The 17274-nt window shown below is 35.4% G+C and overlaps 1 pseudogene; it reads right to left on the bottom strand.

Annotated features, from left to right (window-relative positions):
* Positions 1-458: 458 nt before the first annotated feature.
* On the bottom strand, positions 459-16874 carry LOC120209400 (annotated as a pseudogene).
* Positions 16875-17274: the final 400 nt, after the last annotated feature.

The following is a 17274-nucleotide window of genomic DNA, read 5'->3' as shown; positions in this document are numbered from 1 at the left end:
TGTTTTTCTTATCCAGGAAAGCAACCAAGATATTAGTATTTAAATTATTAATGTTAGTTTATTTTAATATTTTAAATATTTAATTTTTTAAAATCATATATAATATTTAATTTTTATTTTATTTTTTTATTACTAAACCTACGTTTCTTAATGGGCCTTTCTCTTTTGTCAACTATTTCTTGGGTAATTACTTCTTTTGAAAAAAAAAACCGTCGGGCAAATATTATTAAATAATAAAGGAAGAACCAATTAAGGTTCAAACTAAATAAGTCTGAAAAAGAGAAATGCTAAACAGTTGTAATGCAAACAGGAAATAAATGAACAAACCAAACTAAAGCCCTGGCCATCTGACCTCTCGATTCTCAACATAGAAACAATGAGCGCACAACAGCCGAGAGGACAAGAAAAAAGAAAGAAACGCGAGCCTTATAACACCACCCCCGTATCGAGACCAGAGTTCACGGAGGATCTACCCAACGATTATCCACTGTCATTTGTTGTAAAACCTGTTGTGGACCATCCTCAACCCAGTATTTATCCACCTGATCAAGTGCTGAATCAGTCGCTAATACATGAGCCACTTGGTTGCCTGAGCGAGGAATGAAGACGAACCGACTGCCTTCAAACACTTTGGCACGATGGCGAGCCTCCCAAGTAATCGCACTTATTTCTAATCGATCTGGTTCCACAATCTCCATTTTTTGAAGAACCGTTCGAGCATCCCCTTCGAAAATCACCCAGCGAAAACGCAGGTCCACCGAGAGTTCGGTTGCATGCACCAGTGCCATTGCCTCAGCCGCGAAAGCAGAAGTAATCCTTGAAGCTTTGCGTCTGCATGCTCCCAATATTAACCCGTTATTGTCACGAATCACTACCCTTGACCATGACTCCTTTTCTCTATGCATGAAATGAGCATCAAAATTCGCATTTACAAACGTTTTTCCCCTGAGACAAATTTCACCTCGTGGTGTGCTTGCAAGGGCATCATATCCCATTTCAGGAACAGATTCTAGGCGGACATCTACATTCGGTACCGGAGGTCCCACGCTACCGAGCATCGACAACTCATTTGGTAACGAGGTGAAAGTTCCCGCACAAGTCTCCGTCAGACCTACATTCGGATAAAAAATAAAATAGATTAGTGTTCATGTGGAAGCAAGTATGCACACAATCAGTATACCATATCCTTGCATGACATGACAACATGCCGCCACTCGTAGGAACTCTTGCACATGAGCGGAAAGAGGTGCTGCTCCGGACAGAATAATCCGTAAATTCCCTCCTAATCCTTCTTTTACCTGAAAAATCATGAACATGGATGAGATTGAAGAAGTAAACAGGGTTCCTGTTGCAGGTAGTGCTGAACATTATTGGCTTTCAATCTCCATAAGACTTTAATCAGCTGACTAAATACAATTTTGTCAGAAAAAGGAGATGCCTCTCCGTGTTTGGAGCCATTCCTCATGTTATAGAATTTGCTGTAGAAGTTATCATAGATGTCAGAACCAGACAGCAATCCAGAAGGCAAATGTGCTTTGTTCTCAATTAGCTACCAGCAAGATACACTGAACTGCTTCACATGAGCAAAATGTAAAGTTAACTTATGAGTATGCTACATTAAACAATGTCTTTTTCAATAAGCTATTAAGCTACCCTCAGAAATCTTCTGTTGTAAACCTGACCACATACAAAAATTATGACAGGTTTGAAGCTGGTATTGATAATGCATTCAAGATTCTTTTTTTGAAAGAAAACAGCATATAAAGGAGAATGAATGTAGTACGTTGAAATTGCCTACCAGATTCTAGAATCTGTCACAATATCTTTATGCATGTTTAGAAAGAAAGCTGGAAATCAATCTCAGCAGTACGTTGAAAAATCTAAGAATTACCTGAATATATTCTATCCAACACGCGAGGAACAGCACACAAGATGCTTGGCTTTAGCTCCCCAAGATCTTCAACCAATAGTTTCACGTCTTGAAGATGCAACAAATAAGCAACTGCCGATTGGAATATACTCCAGTATCAATAGTTTCAAGTAATCTTGCTCACCCCACGCCAGAATCCTATTGAGGCACCATGTGAAATGAATAACTCCTCGATCACCCGGTCAAAGATATGTGCAAGAGGAAGATAAGAAATATAAATATCCTTAATTCTCAACTGTAAAATTTCACAAGAAATGAACAAATTAGTGATGGGAAGGAGAAAAAAAAAGGAAAAGAGGGAAAATTCATACCCGAATTTTAGCGCGAAAAATAGGACAGACATGTTAAAAGATAACCTGTCATTTACGAGCTCCAGCAGGCTGTTAACCCCTGCTAGAAGTGTAATGATACTCTCATTTGAAATCAATACCCCCTTGGGATCACCAGTTGTTCCACTAGTATACATTATTGTGCAGATATCATTTTTCTTCTTTATTGGAAGATCATATTGTTTATTTTCTCCCTGCAAGAAACATGCATAAGAACTTACATCAGAATCATTGCTCATCTACATGTTAAAGTGGGGTACTGTGTAATTAAATTAAGATTCTAATTTAACATTTATCGAAGATGGATCACATGAGGCATGGTTATCAAATAATTGAAGAGGAGAAGAACAGAGAAAGTAACCAACCAACTGCAAAAATTCTTCCCAAGCAAAATTTTGCCAAACCGTGCTTCTCAGCATCTGCCTTCTTATCAGGTGTTACCTTCCCGAAGCTAACAATTGCTGCATAGCAAATGCAAATGCACATAAATTATTTCTAACACAATAGAATAAAAATATCCCACCCCTCCCACCAAAAAATAAAGAATTAACTTACTTCTCATGTACTTTGTTGAGTTTGGAAATGTTTTAAATAGCTGAAAAGGGAAAAACGAAACCTCACATGAGAAAAGAACTATGTACCTACAAATTATCAGATGAAGACAAACTAATAGAAAACTATAAATTTATTTCATATAGAGATATTTTATTTTTGAAAATACCTAGTGTCATAACCATTTTTCAAAAAAAAAAACAATTTAATATTATTTTAAAAACAATTATGACTTTAATTTAGAAAATTGGTGATTTGAAATTAATTTGAATTAAATTGGAAAAGGAGTCGCCATCGACCTTTAGATTAAGCAGGTCGAATACCTAAAAACGTCTTTCAAAATAATTTTAAGAAAAATCATTTTTAAAGACAAAAGGGGTCTACGTTTACCAGAAAATCGATTTGATGGGTTCGGGAGTCGGTTACGCGTGGGGAAGGATTAGCACCCCCACAGCGCCCAAAATTGGTACTGTATCGCTTACATATCGTCGTGATGATGGAAATTATAAATCGAATATAAAGTTAAATTACGATTCATTTATTGAAATTTAATTAATTTACTTCGAGTTAACTATTTAAAGAAAATCCTTTAACTCGATAAGAAATCTTGAAATTTGCAATCCTCCGTCGGAAAAGCTATTTCAACTATTTCTCATTTGTAAAAGAATATTCTACCATTGATTATGTAAAAAAAATGCGAATCAAATATAACTAAAAACGATGTTTACATACGAGTAAATTGATTAACTAAAAACGTGAATTGAATACAAATTAAAAATTTGAAATTTACATTCACATAAATAAAATAAATTGTCACTTAAAATACACACATTGCATCGTTTGAACAAATTAATTAGCAAAATATACTCGACTTATTTCAAGTTTCTATGTCGTTAAAATGCCGTACCGGATCACACCACTTCAATCAAGTGGTACTTTCCACGCTCATTCTACGCATACGTACTTGAAAATAAAATCAAAAATCATTCATGGATAAAAACGTAATATAAACAAATGTAATTGCAAATACAAGATAAAATATTTACATTAAATGAAATTAAAAACATTATTTACATAATACAAATAACCAAATAATAGTGCAATAAAATCATACATAATGACTAAAATAAAAAAGAAAATATTATAAACCAAGATAAGATTATCAAAAGGTAATATTTGTAATTACAAGGATCAAAAGGAAAAACAGAAACTTGATGTACTAAAATAGTAAATACAAGAATTTAAGGGAGTAAATAGCAATACAGAAACTGAATAGGTTAAAAATAGAAGAAAAAGAAATTTAGGGACCAAAATAAAGAAATAGAAACTAATGGGACTAAACAGTAAAAACCAAAGTCCGAATTACAAATATTAAATAATACATGTATCAAAATGAAGATAACCCAAAATAATATAGAGGACTAAAATGAAATTTCACAGAAACATGGAGAATTAAAAAATAATTAAACAAAAAAAACTAAAACAATGACTAAAATAAAATATTTACAAATGTAGTGGCCAAATTCGAATAACACAAAGATTATAAAATACATTGAATCAGTGATCAAATTGAAATATTTGAAAATATTAAACCAGAATCAAATATAGACAAAATGATATAAACATGAATAGTGACTAGTTTATAACAGTGTAAAGATAAAGGCTCAAAGTCAATAATTACACAAACATGTAAATGATGACTAAAACGAACATATACAAAATAAGCAACCAAAAATCTAAACACTTAGAAAATATAATACTAATCATATAGGATTAAAACGAAACACGAAATAAATAAGAGATCGAACTAGAAGATGAAATTTCATTAAGGATCATATTACAAGCATTACAAAGCTCAAGGTACTTAACTGTAATTTACCCCTGAAAATGGGAAAACGCATATGAGATTACAAAATAACGAGGACTAAAGTTGACATTAACCCTTAAACCCAACACTTGGTCTCCCTCCCTAGGCCTAAAACGACGCCGTATTGAAGCTGGGATATAATCCCAATTTAAGGGTTACCAACCGAACCCTAAATCATTTTCAAACCCCTCTCTCATCCTCTTTTTGACTTTCCCTCTCTCTAATCTCCCTTCTCCCTCGCCGCAACAGAAAACAGAGGCTCCCCGGCCACCGTATCGGTGGCCATGGGGAGCAACCGACCCCTAAAGACCCTCAATCCTCCTTCTTCCTCATTTCCTTTGAAAACCCAACCCTTCACCCCACAAAAAAAAAAAACCGAGAACCCCTTCAATTCCAAACCTAGATTCAAGAAAAAAGAACGTTTTACCTTCGATTTAGGGTTTTTCAAGCTCTGGTGAGGTTGATAAGGGATAGATCTACAAGGGTAAGACTTCCCCTTTTCCTTCTCTCTATGTTATTTCTTTTTTTTCCCCCAATATCGTTCCCCCCTCTGGTATTTTCTGTTTTTCCTTTTAAAACCCCGAATCCATCCTCTCTCTCTGATTGCATGTTGATTTGATGACCTGGGTTCCCGAAACAAAAGGGATATCATTATCCTATTCAAATATGTGATATTGTAGATATCCTATAGATTTGTTTTCTATTTCTTATTTGGGGTTTTCTGATGCATGCTGTCCTTTGACTGATTTGGTCACTGTGGGTGTCAACGTAGGTGATAACGGCGTCAGAGGCTGCCGGAGGTGGCTCGAGATTCAACGGCGGCGGTGGCAGTCTACGAAGGGTCTACTGCATTTAGGGTTTAGAAACCCTAAATGCAATCCGGGTCACTGAACATGTCTGGAGCTGGGCCTCGGGTTGGATGGGTTTGAGGGTTGTCAAACTGGGTCGACTTTGGGTCGGATCCGGGTCTGGACTGCCTGTTGGGTCTTGTAACTGGACCTGGAAACAGAAGTAATATGTAAATAATAATAATAATAATGCTAATAATAATTAAAATAACGATAATAATAATATATAAAAAAACCCGGACAAAAACGGGTGTCTACAGCTGCCCCTCTTTGCACATTCTTGTGTTAACGAGAATAGGGCAAAGACGACAATACAACACGTTTTTGTCCGGTTCTCTTTCTTTTTCCTATAAATTGGATATGCGTGTTGGTGGGGACGACACTGCTCATACGTGATGAAGAGGTCTGGTCGTCTAAGGGTGGATGATAACTCAGTTCCTACGTGATGAGGACGACTGGTTATCTAGGGTGACACGGCTCATACGTGATGAAGAGATCTGGTCGGGGAATGACACGGCTCATACATGATGAAGAGTTCTGGCCATCTAAAGGTGATAACACGGTTCCTACGCAATGAGAACAGCTAGTTATCTAGGGGTGACACGGCTCCTACGTGATGAAGAGATCTAGTCGAGGGATGACACGGTTCCTACGTGTTGAGGACGGCTGGCCATCTTTAGGAATGGTGATAACTCGGTTCCTACGCAATGAGGACGACTAGTTATCTAGGGGTGACACGACTCCTACGTGATGAAGAGATCTGGTCGAGGGATGACACGGTTCCTACGTGATGAGGACGACTGGCCATCTTTAGGGATCATGGTTTCAAGAGAAATCGATTCAAAGATTTGTTTCAAAAGAAATAGACTCAAAGTTTTGTTTCAAGTAAAACAAGCTCAAAGATAATGTATTTCAAAAGCAACTGTCTCGAAAGAGACAAAATTCGTTTCAAAGGAAACAACTCAAAGATGGCATTTAAAGGGAATTGTCTCAAGCGAGACAAAATTTGTTTTAAGGGAAACGTTCTCAAAGATCGGTGTTTGTTTCAAGGGAAACAGACTCAAAGATGGTAAATTTTGTTTCCAAAGAAACAAACTCAAAGATTTTTTTCCAAAAGAAACTGTCTCAAGAGACAAAATTTTATTTCCAAATAAACATACTCACAGATGGGTTACGTCTTAAGTGAGACGAATTTTTTCAAAGGAAACAATCTCAAATGTTGGTTTTTCATTAGAAATTGTCTCAAGAGAGACAACATTTGTTTTTAAAGAAATAGACTCAAAGATGATTTTGTTAAGAGAAGCAAACTCAAAGATTTTTCAAAAGGAACATATTCAAAGATTTATTTCAAGAGAAACTGTCTCATTTTAAGAGAAACAGACTCAAAGATTTTTTCAAAAGAAATTGTCTTAAGAGAGACAAAATTTTGTTTCCAAAGAAATAGACTCAAAGATTTTTGTTTCAAAAGAAACAGACTCAAAGATTTATTTCAAGAGAAACTGTCTCACAAGAGACAAAAATCGTTTTAAGAGAAAAAGATTCAATGATTGTCGATTTTATTTCTAGGGAAACAATCTCAAAGGTGTTTATTTTGTTTCAAATGAAACAATTTCAGGATTTTTGTTTAAAGGGGAAACTGTCTCACGCGAGACGAATCAGCTTTGAAAATCTCAAGTGATATTAATTTTGTTTCAAGTACAACAAATTTAAATTTGTATCTCAGAGAAAAAAATGTCTCAAGCGAGACGAAATTTGTTTTGAAATAAACAACAATCTCAAGTGAGATTAATTTTGTTTCAAGTGAAGCAAATTCAAAATTTGTTTCTCAAAGGCAAAAAAATGTCCCAAGCGAGACGAAATTTGTTTTTAAAAAACAACAATCTCAAGTGAGATTAATTTTGTTTCAAGTGAAGCAAATTCAAAATTTGTATCTCAAAGGCAAAATGTCTCAAGAGAGACGAAATTTGTTTTAAGATAAATTGTCTTAAGTGAGACAAAATTTGTTTTTCAAGAACTGTCTCAAGCGAGACAAAATTTGTTTTCGAAGGAAACTACCTTAAATAAGACAAAATTTTGTTTCAAAGGAAACAAACTCAAATATTTTTTCTAAAGAAATTGTCTCAAGAGACAAATATTTGTTTCCAGGAAAAAAAAACAGCTCAAAGGATACTGATAATCTGCTTATTCCTGCTGATGGAAATATCTTCAGAAGAGACGATTGTTGACTTCAAAAAGTCAAATCTGTGGATGTCATTATTTCTTCAAATTAGAGATATCTAGTCATTTCCGAGCTTTGATTTCCTGAGAGATCAAAATGATGTATTTATGAATGACTAATCTTTGATGTTATGATGTCATGATGAAGTTTGTATTTTATTTGTCCTCAAGAGAGGGAAACTCAAAGTGTTTATTGCACATGATGATAAACGTTTGATGCAAAGATGCAAACTTATGTAACATGTATGTTAGTGTATGTATGTATGTACATATATGTTGATGTATGTTTTTTCTCGAGCTGAAAGGAGAATGGTTGCGAGAGCAGTCTTCACTCTATCATTGATTCAGTTTGTCTTCATTTCCACCATGGTGTACTTTTGCAAACCTTGACCTGAGACCAATTGTTTTATTTGCCCCATCAAATTTTGCCCCACAAATTTGTCTTCTCTTGCCCTAGCTTCGATCTTGAGCTTCGGAGAGATATTTGTCGAATACCAAGATATGCCTCCAGAGAGATTATCTTGTTTGGAAATGTTTTTCTTCTTCTTTTATTTTCAAAAGTTTGAAAATATCAATTGGATGAGTTCTGAAAGACGTTTAATCAAAGATTTGAAAATATTGTCCCTTTCTAGGTTTCACAATTGACAAATCACAAAAATATAAATTCATTGAATATCAAAAATCAAATGCTCTTTTAATCTTTGATAGCTACAAATCTTTGACAAATAACCGGATTGAAATGTTGTTTTAGAGGTTAGCAACCTAAATTCTAGGGTTTGTTTCCTCTATTTGGTCATCGTGAAGATAATGACGTACCCCTCTTTCTTGATTTGGCATTTTAATCGGAGGCGAACAAAATGACCAACTAGCATAGTCACTTGCTAAACTCTTTAGAACACTTTTATTTCAGCTCTCTGAAATCTTCCATTTGTTCAAGCTTCGTAGACTTACCTAGTCAAGGTAGTGCAGAAATATCGGTCTAAAAACGAGATTTCTGAGTGCTCGTGTGAAGTCGACTATAACAAGCGTTCCTCAACTCCCTTAGTCCATATTCACCGAAACTCCTTATTTAGTAAATTTGATTTAATTTGCCATTGTTTGGCTAGCTGAATTCAGCTTTATTGTACATATATTTTATAATTGCCTTTATCAAGCTAGCTGAAGGATTCATGTCATCACAAAGTCTTCGACTTGACAACCACAGTGGAGCATACACCGGATTGCCAAGTACCCGATCAATGTCATGGTTTGAATGTAATCTATTCATAAAGCCAGGGCTTTCGAATTTCCTCTATTACCAATTGCTTTAGCGGAATAGCTCAGCTTTATTGTATACATATATATGTTTTTTTGTTTGTTTACGGATTCCATTTCTTAAGCTTGCTAAGGAAAACCTGTTATAGTCTCGGTGTTTGTTGAAGGTCAGAAAATCTCATCGTTAGAGTTCAATTCCCAAGCAACTGACCTAAACTAGATTCATCTACTTGACCATTCCATCTGAGAAGATTATGATCATCATTGAACGTCATAACCAATTAGTTTTGCAATCTCATGTGCTAGTTGCCCCATTTTATCCGCTCCTAACACATACCTGAATGCCAAACCCTTTGATTGACTCTTTTATGTGAATAGAAAACTAGCTCGGTCCCTGCAAGAAAATGGTATGTATTCTGGTGCACCTCTGGATTATGATCAAGGGGTCATTGTTTTGCAGGGTTCAATCTTGTCATTTATCAAAGATTTACAACCTCAGTTATTAAAAAGCTTTTAATTAAAATAATATTCAAAGAATTCAGGATTAAAATTTGCTCATTGTCATTTTTTCAAAAGGAAGTATTTTATTTACAATGTTCGAACGTCAAGTGACTTACAAAAATTTAAACATAAGAAGAACAAAAGAAAAACAAATTCAAACAAGATGAGAATGCAACAAAAATCTCCTGATGGATGCCCCGACCGACTTCCGATCAGATTGCCCCATTACACATTGAACGTTAATGTCCCTGAATCGATCAGATCTTGGACCTTGCACTTTAATGCCCTACAATTCTCAGTGGTATGCCCTGAGATCCCAATGTGATAGCTGCATATGGCATTAATATCATGGCCTTCAGGATATGGGTCAGTTCTTGGTTTGGATTGAACTGGAATCACCAGGTTGTTCTCAATTAGAGCTGGGAGCAATTCCTCATATGTCATCGGAATTGGATTGATGCATGTCTTTTTACTAAAACATTATGAGACACGGTCCCCAGATTAGTTAAATCCACTAGACTGACCTCAGCTCTTTCCTCAATGCCAGTATGGCTTAGACCACATATCTGGCCATTATTAATAGCTCTTTCAATCATTTCTCCACACATGACAATGTCAGAGAAACTCTTAGTGGCAACCCCTATCATGTAGTCGATATAAGGAGACTGTAATGTATCTATGAATAGAGTGATGAACTCTCTTTCAGTCATTGGTGGATGCACTTGAGATGCAATATCCCTCCATCGTTGAGCATATTGTCGGAAACTCTCATCACTCCTCATCTCCATATTCTGCAGTGTTATTCGATCAGGGATCATATCAATCATGTGCTTGTATTGGTTCAGAAAGGCACTAGCCAAATCTTTCCAAGAGCGGACTTGAGAACGACTCAGTTGGTTATACCACCTAGAAGCGGGCCCAATTAAAATGGCTTGGAAGCAGTGGACCAACATCTGATCATTGTTTGTGTACCCAGTCATTCTTCGAACAAACATCGTGAGATGGACATTAGGGCAACTGATTCCACTGTACTGCTCAAAGTCGGGCATCTTGAATTTGGGCGGAAGCACCAGGTCAGGAACTAGCACTAGTTCTGTTGCATCCATCTCGTTATGAGAGCTTTGTCCTCTCATTCCATGGAATGTCTCTCTGCACCACTGTTTCAAATTATCTGGGATCTCGTTCTTGGCTCTTCTCGTCGCTAGGTGACTAGGAATCCCGTTGGGCGAGATAATTAGTTGCGAACTAGCCTGTGCTTTCACACATTTAACGGTTTCACGGGTCAAGGAAATCTTCTCTTTGCCTTTTCCTTGGTTAAGCTCAGTCAATTTTGTTACCATTTGATCCACCAGGTCACTTTGATTTTGCAAGATACGATCCACGGTAGTCTTTTGCATCTGCTCTATTTTAACCTCCCACTCAGCTTGTATCTTTTGCAAACTCTCGTTCAACTCTTTCTTCAATACCTCAAATTTTGCATCCATTCTCAGTACTGTGTGAATGCAGTTGCACAGTTAGAAATGCTTCCTCAAAGTTTCCCGCAAGGTATGAGTAATGTATGTAAACATGTTTAAATGAATGTTGTGCAAAATGCAACGATGCAAATGTAAATGCAGAAATGTTGATCCCCACGGTGAATATTTTAGAACAATTTTCACCATAGATAAAAGTTTTCACATTACAAGACAGTCCACTTTACAGACATGTCTTCGTTTAGATGTTTGAGTATGGAGTGGATCATTGCTTCGTCTCAGATCTTCGTATTTGGAACTAATGCCCCTCAATGTTCTATAAACTAACTCTGTTAATGCATCGGCGGTATTGAAGCCAGTACGTCGATCTTTGATGACTAGTGATGACATGATTGTAGATAAAACTCCCCTGCAAGATTACTCCTCGAATTAGTGGATCATCATTTTAGTCTCGAATGATGCACGATCTTCAAGCAAACCTCATTCTTGTATTTTGAGCTTCTTTGAACCCTCAGTGCATGTCTGTATACGAGACTGCTAGATTGAAAACTTTCATCTCTTCTTGTGAAAAATTTTCTCTCGAATATCTCCTTGCTGATCAACATTTTTGCATTATGTCATGATGATGCAATGCAATGCAACGCAAAGGATGGTGAAAAAAAAATGACAAACAAATGAGAAAAAATGAGTTAGTATACACAAACAAAAGAAAAGAAATTAGTCAGTACAAGTAAGATAATCAATAGAGTTAAAAGATGTTATCTACAGATAAATATAGCACCTACCCAATCATGATATCTACCCGAACATGCTTTAATTAAATAACATTCCTACCCGGACATGCTATCTACCCAAAATGATATTTTCAAGAAAATGATTCTAACCGCATGGTATCTATTTCGCATACTTTATTCAACATAATTTAAAGCAAAAAGAAAATGTTCAAAAATGCTCCTCCTTTGTGTACACCTATTTTGGGTATCTACTGACGGACAGAGGTTCGATATACCTATACCTAGGGCGACCGCTCTACAGCTCACTATATGAATGGAATCGACTCTAACAGGAAAATGAACTCGAATTGTCCTTGATGTTGGTGCCCCCTTGGGCTGCCAGACCCTCGATCCTCACCCATTACAGGTTTCAAACGGAACGAGTTCAATTTAAGGGGATTCACCGTCTTATACCTATACGAGGAATAAATTCCTACGAAGGTATAAGGTATGTATCCCATGGGTTATTTGCTAAAACTCATACGAAGAATAAATTCTTACGAGAGTAAAGCATTCACCCTGACTAATTTGTATCGAAGCTCGTGTCTAGAGCTTATGTTATGCAGATGCGAGTGATGTGTGTGAGGAGGAACATACCTACCTTCGACTCAAATGGAAAACAAAACAAGGAAAAAAATGATAAAATCTTGACAAAGCTGAAAGCCAAAAATAAAATATTAGTATGAAAAAAAAACGAAGCAATTAAAATTTCAATAAACGGATCAGAAGTTAACTAAAGATTTGAACTTATAATTTCGACCACAACGACAATGTGTAAGCGACCTACAGCTTGACTCTCTAAAAAATAAGGTCCCCAGCGGAGTCGCCAAGCTGTCATAACCATTTTTCAAAAAAAACAATTTAATATTATTTTAAAAACAATTATGACTTTAATTTAGAAAATTGGTGATTTGAAATTAATTTGAATTAAATTGGAAAAGGTGTCGCCATCGACCTTTAGATTAAGCAGGTCGAATACCTAAAAACGTCTTTCAAAATAATTTTAAGAAAAATCATTTTTAAAGACAAAAGGGGTCTACATTTACCAGAAAATCGATTTGATGGGTTCGGGAGTCGGTTACGCGTGGGGAAGGATTAGCACCCCCACAGCGCCCAAAATTGGTACTGTATCGCTTACATATCGTCGTGATGATGGAAATTATAAATCGAATATAAAGTTAAATTACGATTCATTTATTGAAATTTAATTAATTTACTTCGAGTTAACTATTTAAAGAAAATCCTTTAACTCGATAAGAAATCTTGAAATTTGCAATCCTCCGTCGGAAAAGCTATTTCAACTATTTCTCATTTGTAAAAGAATATTCTACCATTGATTATGTAAAAAAAATGCGAATCAAATATAACTAAAAACGATGTTTACATACGAGTAAATTGATTAACTAAAAACGTGAATTGAATACAAATTAAAAAATTTGAAATTTACATTCACATAAAATAAAATAAATTGTCACTTAAAATAACACACATTGCATCGTTTGAACAAATTAATTAGCAAAATATACTCGACTTATTTCAAGTTTCTATGTCATTAAAATGCCGTACCGGATCACACCACTTCGATCAAGTGGTACTTTCCACGCTCATTCTATGCATACGTACTTGAAAATAAAATCAAAAATCATTCATGGATAAAAACGTAATATAAACAAATGTAATTGCAAATACAAGATAAAATATTTACATTAAATGAAATTAAAAACATTATTTACATAATACAAATAACCAAATAATAAGTGCAATAAAATCATACATAAATGACTAAAATAAAAAGAAAATATTATAAACCAAGATAAGATTATCAAAAGGTAAATATTTGTAATTACAAGGATCAAAAGGAAGAAAAACAGAAACTTGATGTACTAAAATAGTAAATACAAGAATTTAAGGGAGTAAATAGCAAATACAGAAACTGAATAGGTTAAAAATAGAAGAAAAAGAAATTTAGGGACCAAAATAAAGAAATAGAAACTAATGGGACTAAACAGTAAAAACCAAAGTCCGAATTACAAATATTAAATAATACATGTATCAAAATGAAGATAACCCAAAATAATATAGAGGACTAAAATGAAATTTCACAGAAACATGGAGAACTAAAAAATAATTAAACAAAAAAAACTAAAACAATGACTAAAATAAAATATTTACAAATGTAGTGGCCAAATTCGAATAACACAAAGATTATAAAATACATTGAATCAGTGATCAAATTGAAATATTTGAAAATATTAAAACCAGAATCAAATATAGACAAAATGATATAAAACATGAATAGTGACTAGTTTATAACAGTGTAAAGATAAAGGCTCAAAGTCAAATAATTACACAAAACATGTAAATGATGACTAAACGAACACTATACAAAATAAGCAACCAAAATCTAAACACTTAGAAAATATAATACTAATCATATAGGATTAAAACGAAACACGAAATAAATAAAGAGATCGAACTAGAAAGATGAAATTTCATTAAGGATCATATTACAAGCATTACAAAGCTCAAGGTACTTAAACTGTAATTTACCCCGAAAATGGGAAAAACGCATATGAGATTACAAAATAACGAGGACCAAAGTTGACATTAACCCTTAAACCCAACACTTGGTCTCCCTCCCTAGGCCTAAAACGACGCCGTATTGAAGCTGGGATATAATCCCAATTTAAGGGTTACCAACCGAACCCTAAATCATTTTCAAACCCCTCTCTCAGCCTCTTTTTGACTTTCCCTCTCTCTAATCTCCCTTCTCCCTCGCCGCAACAAGAAAACAGAGGCTCCCCGGCCACCGTATCGGTGGCCATGGGGAGCAAACCGACCCCTAAAGACCCTCAATCCTCCTTCTTCCTCATTTCCTTTGAAAACCCAACCCTTCACCCCACAAAAAAAAAAACCGAGAACCCCTTCAATTCCAAACCTAGATTCAAGAAAAAAGAACGTTTTACCTTCGATTTAGGGTTTTTCAAGCTCTGGTGAGGTTGATAAGGGATAGATCTACAAGGGTAAGACTTCCCCTTTTCCTTCTCTCTATGTTATTTTCTTTCTTTTTTCCCAAATATCGTTCCCCCCCTCTGGTATTTTCTGTTTTTCCTTTTAAAACCCCGAATCCATCCTCTCTCTCTGATTGCATGTTGATTTGATGACCTGGGTTCCCGAAACAAAAGGGATATCATTATCCTATTCAAATATGTGATATTGTAGATATCCTATAGATTTGTTTTCTATTTCTTATTTGGGGTTTTCTGATGCATGCTGTCCTTTGACTGATTTGGTCACTGTGGGTGTCACTGTAGGTGATAACGGCGTCAGAGGCTGCCGGAGGTGGCTCGAGATTCAACGGCGGCGGTGGCAGTCTACGAAGGGTCTACTGCATTTAGGGTTTAAAAACCCTAAATGCAATCCGGGTCACTGAACATGTCTGGAGCTGGGCCTCGGGTTGGATGGGTTTGAGGGTTGTCAAACTGGGTCGACTTTGGGTCGGATCCGGGTCTGGACTGCCTGTTGGGTCTTGTAACTGGACCTGGAAACAGAATGTAATATGTAAATAAAATAATAATAATAATGCTAATAATAATTAAAATAACGATAATAATAATATATAAAAAAGACCCGGACAAAAACGGGTGTCTACACCTAGAAAAAAAATTGTCTTCCCCCTTGTTCCCACATCCCATAACAATCCTAGGGTTCATTCAGAAATCTTCTTTTCTTCTATAAAAGCAATAGAAACTTCTGCATGGCTTATGATGAACTCCACAGAACCAGCACCTATAATATAGATGACAAAGGATCAAACAATCATTAACAGTATGCTAATGAGGAAGTTTAAAGATATTACAACTGAGACCAAGTTAAAAAATGAGAAGGCTAGATTACACACATAGGATTTCTACGAAATACAAAACAGGTTTTATAGGTTATCAAGAAGAAATACCTAAAGTGTCATATAAAGGAACACAAGAGATTCCGTGAGCATTGCAGGCCTGCATCAATGCTGGGGCATTAGTAAACGTTTTGGGGAACAAGCATTTTGGTACTGAAGAGTGTGCTCAGGAGAAACTCAGTTTATAACGATACCTCCATGGTCATTATCCACTCTGGGCAATTGGCACCATAAATACCACATTTTCCTCCCTGTAAAACAAAATAAAAACAATAGAATTTGAAACATACACATAAACTGCAGTTGTGGTTAATGATTGCAGAAGCATTGATTTTTTGGGAGAGAAGCATTTACAAGATCAAAAAGTTAGTGTATTACCTCCTCAACATCACAAGTCCGGATGGAATTCCCCACTTTTATTACTGTGTCATAAACTTGTTTGTAAGTTTGCCACACACATTTCCAGCCTGCGGTGAAAGCACATAATTTTAGAAGCACAAACTAAAAGTCAAGATTAGGGGTAAAAGGAGAATGCAAAAGCAATAAAAAAAAAGAGAATCGGCAGTGGAAGGCTGGCAGCATACTTTCCCGTCCACAATCTGCCGGCGACCAAGCATTGGGTTGTCTGGATATTTCTCAACTGAGATTCTGCTAAGAGAAGGTGAAATATGAATCATTGTCACAAAGGAAGATTTTTACAAAAGAATCACTTTTTGTCGCATAATTAATACGAGCTGCGTTAGTTAGCTAACACGTTCAATCATGCATCAACAGAGAGCTTCAAAATTGAAATAATTACCATAATTGAACATATAAATCAATAATTACTATAATTAAACATATAAATCTTATTTCTGCAGTTTTACACTGAGTTAAATGAAAGCCACCGATCATTCAACTAGAAGCATGTAAATCTCAACACCTTGATCCATACGAGTGTTTAAAATCCAACATTTTCAAACATCAGGCATTCCAATAATTAATTAAATCTTATGATCCGTAAATGTAACGTTCTCGTTATTTTCAAAGCAACCAAAGAAAAAGATCAGAGAGGTAAAACTAAAAATCTAACCGGAAAATATCACAACAATTGTCCATTACTGGAATCGTTGCAGGGAATCCATTCTCAGCGAACCAACTCCGATAAACAGGGCCGATCGACGGTTTCTCACTAGTGGCGGGCGTCGCTTCCTCAACCTTTATAATATAACTCTGCTGATCAGCCATTTGATCAAAATGGTTCGAATCAGTAACCTCGTAACTCTGAATTGTTTTAAATGCTCTCTCTTTCAATCGCTTAGATTATTATATAGGTACGAAGAGAATTTGTAAATATATATATAATGCCAAAGAAATGAGGTACCCGTGGCTGTGTGATCGGCAAAACAAAAGGCGGCGGTTTGTAACGTTTTGGACTGCAGAATGTAGCTTTGTTTATTTTTGTATGGCCTTTAGTCATAAAAAAGCATATTAATATAAATAAGGGTAAATTATTTGAAATCTGATCATTTAAATATGTTAAAATGATTATTTTGATTATTAAACTTTTAAAAATTATAAAATGATCATTAAATTGTTTTAGCTATTGTAAATTGATCCCTACGATGTTATAATAAATGTAAAACTT

Source organism: Hibiscus syriacus, unplaced genomic scaffold (genome assembly GCF_006381635.1).
Source record: "Hibiscus syriacus cultivar Baekdansim isolate YM2019G1 unplaced genomic scaffold, ASM638163v2 tig00018833_pilon, whole genome shotgun sequence".
Classification (NCBI taxonomy): domain Eukaryota; kingdom Viridiplantae; phylum Streptophyta; class Magnoliopsida; order Malvales; family Malvaceae; genus Hibiscus; species Hibiscus syriacus.
The sequence above is the reverse complement of the archived record's forward strand: the minus strand, read 5'-3'. Positions and strand labels throughout refer to the sequence as shown.